At 45.6% G+C, this 16,334-nt stretch overlaps 2 long non-coding RNA genes across 2 annotated transcripts in view; both read right to left on the reverse strand.

The window, feature by feature from the left end:
- The window catches only part of LOC115539175 (uncharacterized), a 105,154-nt gene that overhangs the window by 78,064 nt on the left and 10,756 nt on the right, over positions 1 to 16,334 (reverse strand). The window lies entirely within an intron of this gene.
- Positions 5,314 to 10,173, reverse strand: LOC115539176 (uncharacterized). The gene is made up of 3 exons (XR_003975746.1): positions 10,162 to 10,173; positions 7,003 to 7,004; positions 5,314 to 5,600 (listed from the first exon to the last, which is right to left on the reverse strand). It is a non-coding gene; the product is annotated as an uncharacterized LOC115539176 (long non-coding RNA).

The following is a 16,334-nucleotide window of genomic DNA, read 5'->3' on the forward strand; positions in this document are numbered from 1 at the left end:
GCTGTGATCTCTCCGTGTCTCTCTCTCCCGCAGCACGCTGACCATCTACGGCATCAGCCAGGACGACGCCAGCTACCAGTGCATCGCCGAGAACAGCGCCGGCTCCACGCAGGCCAGCGCCCGCCTCACCGTGCTGTGGGCCGACGGGCTGCAGAAAAGCCAGCAGTAGAAGCTGTAACTATTGTCACGAAGAAGGACATTGGAAGGCAGATTGCCCTGCATTAAAGCCCTGTTACCCAGAGAAGTTGTGTCAGGCAGAGATGAGGAGCCTTTTGCTCAAAACACAGACCTCGGCTGGAGAACTTGGAGCCAACACAGACTACCCGATAGACTACCAGACAACTTCACCAAACCAAGTAAGTGCAATAACCCTAGGGTAACCCTAACCCTATCAGTGCAATTTAAAGGTATATGTTTTCTGTGCATCCTTGTGTATTTTTATTTTATAGGCTGTTCCTTAATACAGTAGTTATTCTAGCTATATGACGAGGCAGTTTTGTTCTTTCGACAGTTAAATCTCATGTTCCATGCTTTGTTAAGCAAGCCTTTTCCTGATGGATTCAAACAATTTCACAGCAGCCATGGGCGGCGCCATCTTGGAAAAAATAATACCAATAATAATAAAAAAATAATAATTATAAAATTGAAATGTTTAAATTTCAAAATATAAAAAAAATAATGTATGTCCTGTGGCAACCCCGATCCAACGGAGGAGTTCGAGCCCCACCAGCGCCCTCTCCGTGGGCAGGTAGTCAGGGGGAGATATGTGCCGCTCGGCACAGCGACGCGGGAGCGCGCATCGAGCGCACCCGCGCAATCACGGCGATGCGGAGCACCCGGCGGAGCAAGACGGCGGAGGGTACTTAACGACCGCGTGGACACCAGTCGGGGAAACGCGACCGAGTGGGAAAGACGCAGTAGGTGGAGATTACCCGAACCCCCGCTAACGCAATTACGCTTCCCCCCAGGACTAAGCCGCCGAAGACGCCGGGGATCGAGACCCCGCCCCCCGCAGCAGGACCAGACCCGGCGCGGTGTCCTTTTTCCCAGACCAGGAAGAACCTGAGTTGACTCCTTTGTTACCCTTTTTCTGCATGAGTGGTTAGAAGAAATAAAAGACCGTTAACCCACACCTTGTTTGGTCCGTCTCCTTTGGAAATCTCAGCCGCCGACGATCGGGGTTGCCACATATGGTGGAGGATGCGGGCAACTCGACCGAGCTACGGGCCATTTTGGGTGGGAGCGCCCACCTCAAGCCACCCCCAAACCAGACCATCACGCAGCCGGAGCCGACGCAGCCTGAGCGGACGCAGCAGAGACGATGCCGCCAGAGACGATGCCGCCAGAGACGACACGCCGCCAGAGACGACACGCCGCCAGAGACGACACGCAGCCCGAGACGAGGCCGCGGGAGACGAGGCCGCGGGAGACGAGGTAGCGGGAGACGGGGCCGCGAAACGAGCCACGTCGGCAGCAGACGCAGCCATGCTGCGCGCCGGACCGCCGCCCCTCAGAAAGGCCACCCGAGGCTTCAGCAAAGGGTGGAGGAGTGTGGCAACCCGGCCCAGGCCAATTAAGGATATTGAGAGCACCTGAGGAACAAGTGGAGAAGCAGGGCTTAAATAGCCCGCTTCTCCACTCATTCGGGGCTCTCCCAGCCCTGGAGCTCCAGCACGGAGAGACCGGTTCTCGTGGGTGACGGGATTCCACCCACGAAGGAGGGGACCGTTGATTCCTCCCAGGTCGAGTTGGTGCGCTCAACGTGGCGGGTTGCCACAGATGATCTGCCCCGGCCAAACAACCATTATCAAAGCTCTGCTGCTAACTATCAAACCACAATTTTGATACGAGCATCGCCGAACAGCTCAACGCGAACACGGGGCATGCACCTTACCAATTGAAGAGTCCAACACGATACACCTGAAGCTCATAGAGCAACACAAAGATCCACCAATAGAACAAGAATACGATGTTCCAGTGTTTGCTAAAGGCAAAGACCACTTTATTAAATCCCAATGGGACCTGACCACTCAGCAGATCCTGCCCTATATTGACGGGTTTCGACATATCCAGAAAATCTCAAACCATATAAATCGTTTTGTAGATAATGTAAATGTTATATATGAACATGCTACAGTACTGTTATAACAGCTAACGCTTTGCAAATGTACTTTTTGAGAGTTTATTGTATATATGTGCGTCAGAGTATCCGTTTGTTTGTTTGCTAGGCGGGAATGTGGTCCTGGCTATGACGGTTTACATGACGGTTTACATGCGATGACATGATTTTCTTTGGCTCATCCCTCTAGGACCTCGGGGTCGCCAATGGTCACCCTAACCCCTCCCCCGAAAGGTCAACTTTGAACCCTTATAACTTTGTGAAATAAAGGCCTACAGGAATGAGGAATGAGTCTGAATTAGTTCTTTCCAGCACATGTCATCATCAATAGAAAGCACTATTTCTTGATATAGAAATCAAATTTGGAACACTTTGTGAAACAAAATGTTAAATTAGACAATTCAGGCCTGTTCACCATCCCTTAAATAGCCCAGTGTCTTATTTTGGGGCATTTCTGTCTTTTCATTGTGGAACGGTAGACACTTCCAGACCTTACACTGCCCAATTTGGAATTTTTGTCAGAGTGTCACCATTGAACATATGTCGATTTGGAAGTTGGAAGTTGGAATCTGTCAGTGTCACCATTGAACATACGTAGATTTGGAAGTTGGAAGTTGGAAGTGTGACCATTGAACATGTGTGGATTTGGAAGTTGGAAGTTGGAATCTGTCAGTGGCACCATTGAACATATGTAGATTTGGAAGTTGGAAGTGTGACCATTGAACATGTGTGGATTTGGAAGTTGGAAGTTGGTCATCATCATCAATCGAAGGCACTATTTCTTGATATAGAAATCAAATTTGGAATACTTTGTGAAACAAAATGTTAAATTTGACTCTGCAGGCGTGTTCGCCATCCATTACATAGCCCAGTGTCTTATTTTGGGGCATTTCTGTTGTTTCATTGTGGAATGGTAGTCACTTCCAGATTCGGTACCCCTACTAATTTTGTGACCTTTCGAGATAGCGGATGGTTTCAAAACGCATTCACGCGTCCCCGTCATACTTGCCAACCCTCCCGATTTTCCCGGGAGACTCCCGATATTCACTATCCGCTCCCGTTTTCCTCCCGCTGTTAAAAATCTCCCGCAATTCTCCTGATTTCTGAAAAGATTTCATGTCTCCCTTTCTCCCCACTTTCGTCATCATCACAACAACCTGTTCTTCAGAAAAGGATATTGTTTGAGCGAGCCCGCTGTTACCACGGAGACGTTTGCCGCCGCTCCGTGGTAACAGCGGGCGCGACCAATCAGAGACGGCGCGACCAATCAGAGACGTCTCTCTGACGCTACTCTAGTATTCTTTCTTCCGTTATTCTACCAGCGCTCGTGAATAAACCTCAGAGTATTTAAAAAGACAACAAAGAAGACGAGAATGGAGCCGAAAATAAAAAAATACACTTGTAAATCGGAGCTCGCTTCTCTTACTACTAGGTTTAAAGGTTCTGGCTATGGATGATTTTTCCGTGGAGCACGGCGGTCGGACGGACATAAAACACCATGCCAATACAGGCAAACATAAGAAGGCAGTAGCTGCTTCAGAGTCTCAGCCAAGCATCGCTGGTTTGCTGGGGAAAGGGAGACCAGATGCAGTCATATATGCCGAAACAAAAATGGCAATGTTGGTGGCAAAGAATAATATTCCTCTGAGCTTTACTGACGAAATAAATAAGTCAGTAAGGGACATGTTTCCTGACTCGGATGTAGCAAAGAAGTATGCCTGTGGGAGGACCAAAGCCGCACAGATATTGAAAGGTAATCCATTAACATACCCTTAGAAACATATAAACATTTATTTTTTCGTAATGAAAATGATAAAAACAATCCATATAAGGATAATGTTCCAAGCTTTCCATTTACTATGCGTACATGGGATAGGCTAATTTCACAGCCCATTTGCAGTGATAGTAAGAGTTAACCTACATGTTAACCTACATGTAGCACTTACATGATGTAGTAGCTTACTTGGTAGTTTTGTTTATTAGAAGCTAGTGTATTTGCGTGATAACATAAGACTTATTGGAAGTTGCTAAGATAAAAGCGTCAGTAAAATGTAATGAATGTAATGAAATGAAATCTATTGATATGTAATAATAATATGAATTGTAATGACATGAAATGTAAATTAAATGAAAGTATTCAACATAAAATTGACGTTTGAATTTACTAATTTTTTTGTTGGTTTTATTATTTTAAAGTCACCAGAATGCGGGAAACAATGACTTTAAAGCTGAAAATGTTATGGGGGGGGACCCCCAGACCCCCGCTTGTTTGGGAATCCTCCCTATTTTCGAAGTCTTAAGGTTGGCAAGTATGGTCCCCGTTGTTCCCATGAACGACATATCCGACAGACGGCCTATTTGACACAACAGAAAGAGAACAAGAAGAGCCCCCAAGAAGGCACCCAAGCCCGTGTTGTGTGCCCTATCTTTGCAGCCAATTCCAAAAGACTGAAAAAAAAATCTGGATTTAGCAAAACAAAATGAGTTTCTCTGCCAGCACTCAAGAAGGTTTTGGGTTAGTTTTCCACCGAAATGGAAGGGACTATTCCATGGATAATCTTTTCATTTGTGTTGTTAATTTGTCATTGTGAAGGTAAGACCACACTGTGAATGACTAAAAACGGTTAGTCTTTTCAGGGCAAAGACTGCCCTCTTGCCCTCTTGAGGGGGGTGCGGCAAGGAGGAGAAAAGGAGGCGGAGTAATACCAGCTCGGACCAGTGACTGGAAGCGCGAGAAGCGCGAGAAGAAAATATATATAACTAAAACACAACATGAATAAATATATATAACTAAAACACAACATGAATAAATATATGTTACAAAAACACGGAACATGAATAAATATGAAGAACTTAAACATAACATGAATAAATATATAGAACTGAAACACAACACGAATAATAAATATATAGAACTGAACTGAACTACTGAACGGTTACGCCGCTTTTCCACTGCATGGTACCAGCTCGACACGACTCGACTCGACTCGACTCAGCTCGCATTTTTTGCGTTTCCACCGTGAAAACATGGTATCTGGTACCTGAAGTGGCTGCTTTTTTTAGTACCGCCTCGCTCTAGGTTCCAAGCGAGCTGAGCCGATGCTAAAAGGTGACGTCGCCTGGAAACTACCTGTACAATCAATATCCGATACTGAGTAAATCTTTCAAGGTGGAGAGTCTGTACTGTCATGCAGTTTTCTTCGGTTTGAACAAATCATAAGTGTTACTTGTAGTTGACCTTGATATAACTACTGTAGCTGTATTACTTAGGCTGAATCACTAACAAAGTGTAAATCATTTAAAACATATTTCAGCAGACACTTGTTAACTCTCTGGGAAGGCAGGCCACACCACAACCAATCTCGAATACGACCTCAGATCAGACGAGACAACCCGCTGAACTTAAGCATATCAGTAAGCGGAGGAAAATAAACTAACCAGGATTCCCCTAGTAGCGGCGAGCGAAGAGGGAAAAGCCCAGCTTATCCCTCTTGTGTGTATACGTACAGACGGAGGGCAGATTATATAAGGGAAACCACCTCCTGATGGGACCGGTTCATGAATAGGGTTGGTTATCGAACAACGATGCCATTTGGCACCGACCGAATTATGTCGGTCCTACCGAGTATCGAATTGTTTTGGAGAAAACGGTGCCAAATTTCGATACTTTACGGTAGACGGCGTGAAAGCTTTTATTTATTTATTTTTTATCTATCGCAGCCAGCCAATCACTACCGTTGTTGTTGTATACAGGCGACTTGACTGACAAATCAGCATGAAGCTATTTGGGTGACGTCACGTGAGACTCGTCACTGCGTTCGAGTTGAAAGCGGGGCAAATTCACTGAACTTCGCGCTAGCCAAGATGCGTTCTAAAACGTGGTTATATTTCGTAAGAATTGACAGCAATACTGTAAATTGCAACCGTTGCTTGGTGATTATAAAATGCAAGTCCGGGAACACCTCAAAATGATGAAACATTTGATCATCCATGGCATCAATTTAAGACTGGACAACTGCACCGTCTTCAACACTCCATCTGCTGGGTCTTCTTCTGCTAGCAACAATGACATAACAGGTACGTTTCCCGCTAGACGTTAGCCAGCTAATAGCAGGTTAGCTGTCCTATACTCAACCCAGCCTGAGGAAGAGGCCCATGGGGGCGATCACTTTGAATGTTGAGCACTGTTAAATGTTCCTCAGTTTGTCGTTACAAGTTGCTTTAGATTTTTGCTGCAGAGGATATTACGGGACTGGACCTACGCTTTATTGGCTGTTTTTTGGCTTTGAGCTAAAAAAATAAATACAATATATGAAGATTGCCTATCCACCTTGGAGCTTTTACATTCACGTGAACTTCTAAAAGGATGCATCACTGCTAATATTTTACAGAAGAATTGGAAAGTCAAATTGCAGCGCCGGGCCCAAGGGAGACAACATCTATGAGTGGCGCTCCACCATCCTGGGACCCCCGGGCTCCGTGTACGAGGGAGGAGTCTTCTTCCTGGACATCGCTTTCACGCCAGACTACCCCTTCAAACCCCCAAAGGTGACGTTTCGCACGAGGATCTACCACTGCAACATCAACAGCCAGGGGGTGATCTGTCTGGACATCCGGAATTCCAAATCTATGTAGCGTCTGGATCCGCTGCTAAACCACCACAGGAAGACAGATGATTCGAGACTAAAACACTACTTTGTCCACCTTTCTAGAGTTGTTCCGATTCCGATACCAGTATCGGAAATGTCTCCGATACTGCCGAAAATGCTGGTATCAGTATCGGCGAGTACTGGAGTCCAGGCACCTCCGATACCACGTAATTTATTAAAATAGAAAGCTATTTACGGGTTAGCTCCGTTAGCGCTGACACAGTTCTTCTTCACGGCTCTTAAAACAGTTGCGCTGTGCTGCCATCTGCAGCCTGCTGTTTTAGAGGGGCGAAGAAGAATTGATCACCTGTCAATCAAGGAGCTAGCGTTATCATGTCGGCGGTGTGGCAATATTTCACGCTGGATGCTCCCACCAGCAAGACTGCGACATGCAACGTATGCCGTGAAAGGGGTGGCACGAGTGTTGCTAATTTCAACACTAGCAACTTAATAAAACACTTGAAGACGCGTCACGCTAAAGAGCACGACAAATATAAATCAAAGGGGAAAAGGAAGGATGAGCTGCAGCAGCAAACGCTGGAAACTGCCTTCCAGCGACGAGAAAAATTTCCCAAAGACAGCCCAAAAGCCACAAAGATAACAGACAAAATTGTTGAATTTATTGTCTTGGATGATCAACCCCTGTCCGTCGTCGAAAATGTGGGATTTCGCCGCTTAATGGAGCATTTGGAGCCACGGTACTCTTTGACCGGTCGTAAATACATCTCAGAAACTGCGCTACCCAAATTATATGAGGCAGTAGGGGAACACATTTCGTGCATGCTGAAAGACGCGCATGCAATTAGCTTCACCACTGACATTTGGAGCTCCGACGTGTGTCCCATGTCTTTATTGAGTTTAACGTCACACTGGGTGGACAGAGAGACATCATTTACCCCCCGAAGTGCGGTGCTGCACGCCAACGAGTTCCGAGGGTCACATACTGGCAAATTAATTGCCGAAGCAATTGAGGGGATGCTAGTACAATGGAAAATCCCTAAGTCCAACATTCATGTTGTTTTGCGCGACAATGCTAGCAACATGAAGAAAGCTATGGATGAGATGGATGTACCGAGTTTGGGATGCTTCGCCCACACTCTCCAGCTGTGCATGAAGGTCTACTGTCACAGAGAAGTGTGAGTGACGCACTGGCGAATGGGAGGAAAATAGTCGGGCATTTTAAACACTCGCCACTGGCTACTACACGCCTAGAGGATCTTCAAAAAGATCTGCAAATGCCCGTCAAACGTCTGCACCAAGACGTAGCAACAAGGTGGAACAGTACTTATTATATGGCAGAGAGTTTACTGGAACAGAAGCGGTCAATTTCAGCATATGGAGCTGACCACGACCTGCCAGTGACCCTTACTGCTAACCAGTGGGCTTTACTGGAGAAAGCTATCACTGTTCTAGCACCATTTGAAGAACTAACCAGACAGATGAGCTCCTCCACCTCATCTGCAGCTGAAGTCATCCCCTCGGCCACAGTGCTGAAGCGCCTGCTTGTTCGGGAGAACGAGGACACTGGTATAAAAAACATGAAAAAAACCCTTCTTGAGGCTGTCCAGAAAAGATTTAAGACCATCGAGAATGAGCCCTTGTATGCAGTTGCCACTCTTTTAGATCCACGATTCAAAGACAGGTATGTCGTCTTAATATTTTTATTAAATGTCTATATTATAAACACGTTTGAAATGGTGTTTTGGCTAACTACATATTGCATTATTATTTATTACTATTGCATTAATATGTTACTATTAAATGCTACTATGGAGGAGGTTGTTTATTTGCTTATTTTACACATTAAGACATTTCATATTTTTCCTATGCTGTTTCAGATACTTCACAGGTGCAGACAGCATCAAGCATGCCAAGGATGCTCTGACACAAGAGGTGGAGAAGATGGAGGCTTTACAGAGCAGCAGGACCACACCTGAGGGAGCAGAGGCAGTGCCAGGCAACCCCCATAAAGCCCCACGTATGGAAGCACAGCCAGACAACAGCAGCAGCAGCAGCAGCAGCAGCAGCAGAAAGAGCAGCTTCAAAGGCCTGTTTGAGGAAATCCTACAGGAGCATGGCGAGGAACGTGGGGCAAGCAGCACAAGCACACAGGGTCAAATACAAACATATTTGACAGAACAAACGGTCCCGCGCTCAGACAGCCCATACCAGTACTGGGGAGTCATCCAAACTCGGTTTCCCACCCTGGCTTCCACTGCTGTAAAGTTTCTCTGTGCTCCTTGAACCAGTAAGGAAGCACGGCGAGGGCAACTGGAAGCGCATGCTGCTGGACCACGACTACAACGGCCGCACGGGTTAGGGTTTACCTTGGCTTTCACTACTTCCATTGCATATTGTTGCATCTGACAAGAAATTGTGCGTTTCGTGTTCTAAGTTTGGTCGCCCAGTTATTTCTCTGTGATAGAGGACCGGCTGTAGCTGTGATAGAGGACAGACTGTAGCTGTGATCTCTCCGTGTCTCTCTCTCCCGCAGCACGCTGACCATCTACGGCATCAGCCAGGACGACGCCAGCTACCAGTGCATCGCCGAGAACAGCGCCGGCTCCACGCAGGCCAGCGCCCGCCTCACCGTGCTGTGGGCCGACGGGCTGCAGAAAAGCCAGCAGTAGAAGCTGTAACTATTGTCACGAAGAAGGACATTGGAAGGCAGATTGCCCTGCATTAAAGCCCTGTTACCCAGAGAAGTTGTGTCAGGCAGAGATGAGGAGCCTTTTGCTCAAAACACAGACCTCGGCTGGAGAACTTGGAGCCAACACAGACTACCCGATAGACTACCAGACAACTTCACCAAACCAAGTAAGTGCAATAACCCTAGGGTAACCCTAACCCTATCAGTGCAATTTAAAGGTATATGTTTTCTGTGCATCCTTGTGTATTTTTATTTTATAGGCTGTTCCTTAATACAGTAGTTATTCTAGCTATATGACGAGGCAGTTTTGTTCTTTCGACAGTTAAATCTCATGTTCCATGCTTTGTTAAGCAAGCCTTTTCCTGATGGATTCAAACAATTTCACAGCAGCCATGGGCGGCGCCATCTTGGAAAAAATAATACCAATAATAATAAAAAAATAATAATAATAAAATTGAAATGTTTAAATTTCAAAATATAAAAAAAATAATGTATGTCCTGTGGCAACCCCGATCCAACGGAGGAGTTCGAGCCCCACCAGCGCCCTCTCCGTGGGCAGGTAGTCAGGGGGAGATATGTGCCGCTCGGCACAGCGACGCGGGAGCGCGCATCGAGCGCACCCGCGCAATCACGGCGATGCGGAGCACCCGGCGGAGCAAGACGGCGGAGGGTACTTAACGACCGCGTGGACACCAGTCGGGGAAACGCGACCGAGTGGGAAAGACGCAGTAGGTGGAGATTACCCGAACCCCCGCTAACGCAATTACGCTTCCCCCCAGGACTAAGCCGCCGAAGACGCCGGGGATCGAGACCCCGCCCCCCGCAGCAGGACCAGACCCGGCGCGGTGTCCTTTTTCCCAGACCAGGAAGAACCTGAGTTGACTCCTTTGTTACCCTTTTTCTGCATGAGTGGTTAGAAGAAATAAAAGACCGTTAACCCACACCTTGTTTGGTCCGTCTCCTTTGGAAATCTCAGCCGCCGACGATCGGGGTTGCCACATATGGTGGAGGATGCGGGCAACTCGACCGAGCTACGGGCCATTTTGGGTGGGAGCGCCCACCTCAAGCCACCCCCAAACCAGACCATCACGCAGCCGGAGCCGACGCAGCCTGAGCGGACGCAGCAGAGACGATGCCGCCAGAGACGATGCCGCCAGAGACGACACGCCGCCAGAGACGACACGCCGCCAGAGACGACACGCAGCCCGAGACGAGGCCGCGGGAGACGAGGCCGCGGGAGACGAGGTAGCGGGAGACGGGGCCGTGAAACGAGCCACGTCGGCAGCAGACGCAGCCATGCTGCGCGCCGGACCGCCGCCCCTCAGAAAGGCCACCCGAGGCTTCAGCAAAGGGTGGAGGAGTGTGGCAACCCGGCCCAGGCCAATTAAGGATATTGAGAGCACCTGAGGAACAAGTGGAGAAGCAGGGCTTAAATAGCCCGCTTCTCCACTCATTCGGGGCTCTCCCAGCCCTGGAGCTCCAGCACGGAGAGACCGGTTCTCGTGGGTGACGGGATTCCACCCACGAAGGAGGGGACCGTTGATTCCTCCCAGGTCGAGTTGGTGCGCTCAACGTGGCGGGTTGCCACAGATGATCTGCCCCGGCCAAACAACCATTATCAAAGCTCTGCTGCTAACTATCAAACCACAATTTTGATACGAGCATCGCCGAACAGCTCAACGCGACCACGGGGCATGCACCTTACCAATTGACGAGTCCAACACGATACACCTGAAGCTCATAGAGCAACACAAAGATCCACCAATAGAACAAGAATACGATGTTCCAGTGTTTGCTAAAGGCAAAGACCACTTTATTAAATCCCAATGGGACCTGACCACTCAGCAGATCCTGCCCTATATTGACGGGTTTCGACATATCCAGAAAATCTCAAACCATATAAATCGTTTTGTAGATAATGTAAATGTTATATATGAACATGCTACAGTACTGTTATAACAGCTAACGCTTTGCAAATGTACTTTTTGAGAGTTTATTGTATATATGTGCGTCAGAGTATCCGTTTGTTTGTTTGCTAGGCGGGAATGTGGTCCTGGCTATGACGGTTTACATGACGGTATACATGCGATGACATGATTTTCTTTGGCTCATCCCTCTAGGACCTCGGGGTCGCCAATGGTCACCCTAACCCCTCCCCCGAAAGGTCAACTTTGAACCCTTATAACTTTGTGAAATAAAGGCCTACAGGAATGAGGAATGAGTCTGAATTAGTTCTTTCCAGCACATGTCATCATCAATAGAAAGCACTATTTCTTGATATAGAAATCAAATTTGGAACACTTTGTGAAACAAAATGTTAAATTAGACAATTCAGGCCTGTTCGCCATCCCTTAAATAGCCCAGTGTCTTATTTTGGGGCATTTCTGTCTTTTCATTGTGGAACGGTAGACACTTCCAGACCTTACACTGCCCAATTTGGAATTTTTGTCAGAGTGTCACCATTGAACATATGTCGATGTGGAAGTTGGAATTTGGAAGTGTGACCATTGAACATGTGTGGATTTGGAAGTTGGAATCTGTCAGTGTCACCCTGATCCAACCAGACCTTACACTGCCCAATTTGGATTTTTTTGTCAGAGTGTCACCATTGAACATATGTCGATTTGGAAGTTGGAAGTTGGAATCTGTCAGTGTCACCATTGAACATACGTAGATTTGGAAGTTGGAAGTTGGAAGTGTGACCATTGAACATGTGTGGATTTGGAAGTTGGAAGTTGGAATCTGTCAGTGGCACCATTGAACATATGTAGATTTGGAAGTTGGAAGTGTGACCATTGAACATGTGTGGATTTGGAAGTTGGAAGTTGGTCATCATCATCAATCGAAGGCACTATTTCTTGATATAGAAATCAAATTTGGAATACTTTGTGAAACAAAATGTTAAATTTGACTCTGCAGGCGTGTTCGCCATCCATTACATAGCCCAGTGTCTTATTTTGGGGCATTTCTGTTGTTTCATTGTGGAATGGTAGTCACTTCCAGATTCGGTACCCCTACTAATTTTGTGACCTTTCGAGATAGCGGATGGTTTCAAAACGCATTCACTAAGAATAATATTCCTCTGAGCTTTACTGACGAAATAAATAAGTCAGTAAGGGACATGTTTCCTGACTCGGATGTAGCAAAGAAGTATGCCTGTGGGAGGACCAAAGCCGCAGATATTGAAAGGTAATCCATTAACATACCCTTAGAAACATATAAACATTTATTTTTTCGTAATGAAAATGATAAAAACAATCCATATAAGGAACGTTCCAAGCTTTCCATTTACTATGCGTACATGGGATAGGCTAATTTCACAGCCCATTTGCAGTGATGGTAAGAGTTAACCTACAAGTTAACCTACATGTAGCACTTACATGATGTAGTAGCTTACTTGGTAGTTTTGTTTATTAGAAGCTAGTGTATTTGCGTGATAACATAAGACTTATTGGAAGTTGCTAAGATAAAAGCGTCAGTAAAATGCAATGAATGTAATGAAATGAAATCTATTGATATGTAATAATAATATGAATTGTAATGACATGAAATGTAAATTAAATGAAAGTATTCAACATAAAATTGACGTTTGAATTTACTAATTTTTTTGTTGGTTTTATTATTTTAAAGTCACCACAATGACTTTAGAGCTGAAAATGTTATGGGGGGGGGACCCCCAGACCCCCGCTTGTTTGGTAATCCTCCCTATTTTCGAAGTCTTAAGGTTGGCAAGTATGGTCCCCGTTGTTCCCATGAACGACATATCCGACAGACAGCCTATTTGACACAACAGAAAGAGAACAAGAAGAGCCCCCAAGAAGGCACCCAAGCCCGTGTTGTGTGCCCTATCTTTGCAGCCAATTCCAAAAGAAAATTCTGGATTTAGCAAAACAAAATGAGTTTCTCTGCCAGCACTCAAGAAGGTTTTGGGTTAGTTTTCCACCGAAATGGAAGGGACTATTCCATGGATAATCTTTTCATTTGTGTTGTTAATTTGTCATTGTGAAGGTAAGACCACACTGTGAATGACTAAAAACGGTTAGTCTTTTCAGGGCAATGACTGCCCTCTTGCCCTCTTGAGGGGGGTGCGGCAAGGAGGAGAAAAGGAGGCGGAGTAATACCAGCTCGGACCAGTGACTGGAAGCGCGAGAAGCGCGAGAAGAAAATATATATAACTAAAACACAACATGAATAAATATATATAACTAAAACACAACATGAATAAATATATGTTACAAAAACACGGAACATGAAAAAATATGAAGAACTTAAACATAACATGAATAAATATATAGAACTGAAACACAACACGAATAATATATATATAGAACTGAACTGAACTACTGAACGGTTACGCCGCTTTTCCACTGCATGGTACCAGCTCGACACGACTCGACTCGACTCGACTCGACTCAGCTCGCATTTTTTGCGTTTCCACCGTGAAAACATGGTATCTGGTACCTGAAGTGGCTGCTTTTTTTAGTACCGCCTCGCTCTAGGTTCCAAGCGAGCTGAGCCGATGCTAAAAGGTGACGTCGCCTGGAAACTACCTGTACATTCAATATCCTATACTGAGTAAATCTTTCAAGGTGGAGAGTCTGTACTGTCATGCAGTTTTCTTCGGTTTGAACAAATCATAAGTGTTACTTGTAGTTGACCTTGATATAACTACTGTAGCTGTATTACTTAGGCTGAATCACTAACAAAGTGTAAATCATTTAAAACATATTTCAGCAGACACTTGTTAACTCTCTGGGAAGGAAGGCCACACCACAACCAATCTCGAATACGACCTCAGATCAGACGAGACAACCCGCTGAATTTAAGCATATCAGTAAGCGGAGGAAAATAAACTAACCAGGATTGGATTGGATTGGATTGGATTGGATTCAGTTTATTGTCATTGATTCCCCTAGTAGCGGCGAGCGAAGAGGGAAAAGCCCAGCTTTTCCCTCTTGTGTGTATACGTACAGACGGAGGGCAGATTATATAAGGGAAACCACCTCCTGATGGGACCGGTTCATGACCGGGGCAACGCCTACCAGTGCATCGCCGAGAACAAAACAAGACAGAATCTCAAGAAGAATCTCAATGGGCTCCTGCACTCCTTGCAAGAAACGAGAAAGTCGTTTCTTGCAAGGAGTGCAGATACAGCCAGATACAGCCCTGACCAGATTGAAGAAACAGACTCTAGCAAAAATAAGTAGAAATATAAAATAAACTATAGGATGAAATATTATTCATACTATAACATTAAGAGGATAGATAAAACAAAAACAAAATCAAGCCAACATGATGACGATTGTCTATGATCGGACTATCAATTCTAAAAAAATATTTCTCATGACCTCAAAGTTGAATACTGACAAAACTACTTGCCTTAGACAGAAAATAAAAAGAATTAAACCTTTAGTAAAAACGGGTGAGCACAGTCTCATGTATTGGAATCTATTTTGGATTTTCTTTAACAAATGATTTGTTCCTGAATTGATAGATAGTATTTCTCTATTGATGAGGAATTGATAGTCCGATCATAGACAATCGAACCAGAGAATCTGTTATCACATTGTTCTTTTTTTAGTTCTTTTTGGCCCATTTTGCCCATTTTGGATGACGCTCAGAAGAAAGCAGTTTCTGACTACCTGGCCCATTCTGGGGCAACAGAAGCAGAAGAAGAGGAACAACAGTGTGATTTCAGGCCTGTCCTTTGTGGCTCCAGCCTTCATGAGAAGACCATCGAAGTATGGACACCAACAAGGGTCTCTATTCTCAGTCTCAGTCTGTAAATAAGATTTAATTTCTGTCCCTGGTTTAGGAGTGTGAACAGCTCACAAAACCGTTTCCCTGGATACGACGTAGAGAGCAAGGATGTAAAATGATAAAAAGGGGGATTTTTTTTCAATAAAGCCAGAAGCCAGAGACTTCCACCGCTTGGCTAGTAGTCCACCGCTTGGCTAGTATTATTGAATGTGCTGCTACGTACACTTGAATTGTTTAGCTCATTGAACAGCTCAACGCGAGCGGCGAGCGAAGAGGGAAAAGCCCTGACCAGATTGAAGAGACAGACTAACCCTGATGGGACCGGTTCATGACCGGTCCCATCAGGGTTAGTCTGTCTCTTCAGGACAGACTAACCTATCAGTGCATGCCTATCAGGCGATGCACTGATAGGCAACGCCTATCAGTGCATCGCCGAGAACAAAACAAGACAGAATCTCAAGAAGAATCTCAATGGGCTCCTGCACTCCTTGCAAGAAACGAGAAAGTCGTTTCTTGCAAGGAGTGCAGATACAGCCAGATACAGCCCTGACCAGATTGAAGAAACAGACTCTGTCGAACCCTCTCCCCTGCTCGTATTTATTTGACTCACTCGATGGAGTTCAGTGTTTTCGGAGTAGTTGTGATGAAGGCCGCAAGCGCTTTGAACTCTGTTGTGCAGTTGGCAGAAAACTGATTGCATGAAATGAGATTTTAAATTATTGTGCTCATAGCTAACAACACTTTTGTTACTTATTTTGACAGATCAATTCAATCGGAGGAGGCCAACGAAAGAGCGTGTCGACACATGGGTCAAAAAGCAGGGATGGAAGTGCAAGGCTGCCAACAGGGAGCGAAGAGGGAAAAGCCCAGCGGTCTTTGTTTAAAAGCCGTCCTTTATGCTCCTTCATGCTACCAGTGCATCGCCGAGAACAAAACAAGACAGAATCTCAAGAAGAATCTCAATTTTATTGCTGTTCTTGCTAAGTGTTTGTAGTGAATAAACAAAAGTGGAAAGTTATATTTATGGTTATTTTAACGGTTAATGCTTCCTATAGTGACCCTCACAATTTCATACTCCGTTCTACTGTATCTGTGGGACTGAAAGACCAACACTTGTCTGGCAGCACCAAGCCCGGTTTTGAAAAGGGTCTGATGT

Source organism: Gadus morhua, unplaced genomic scaffold, assembly GCF_902167405.1.
Source record: "Gadus morhua unplaced genomic scaffold, gadMor3.0, whole genome shotgun sequence".
NCBI lineage: Eukaryota > Metazoa > Chordata > Actinopteri > Gadiformes > Gadidae > Gadus > Gadus morhua.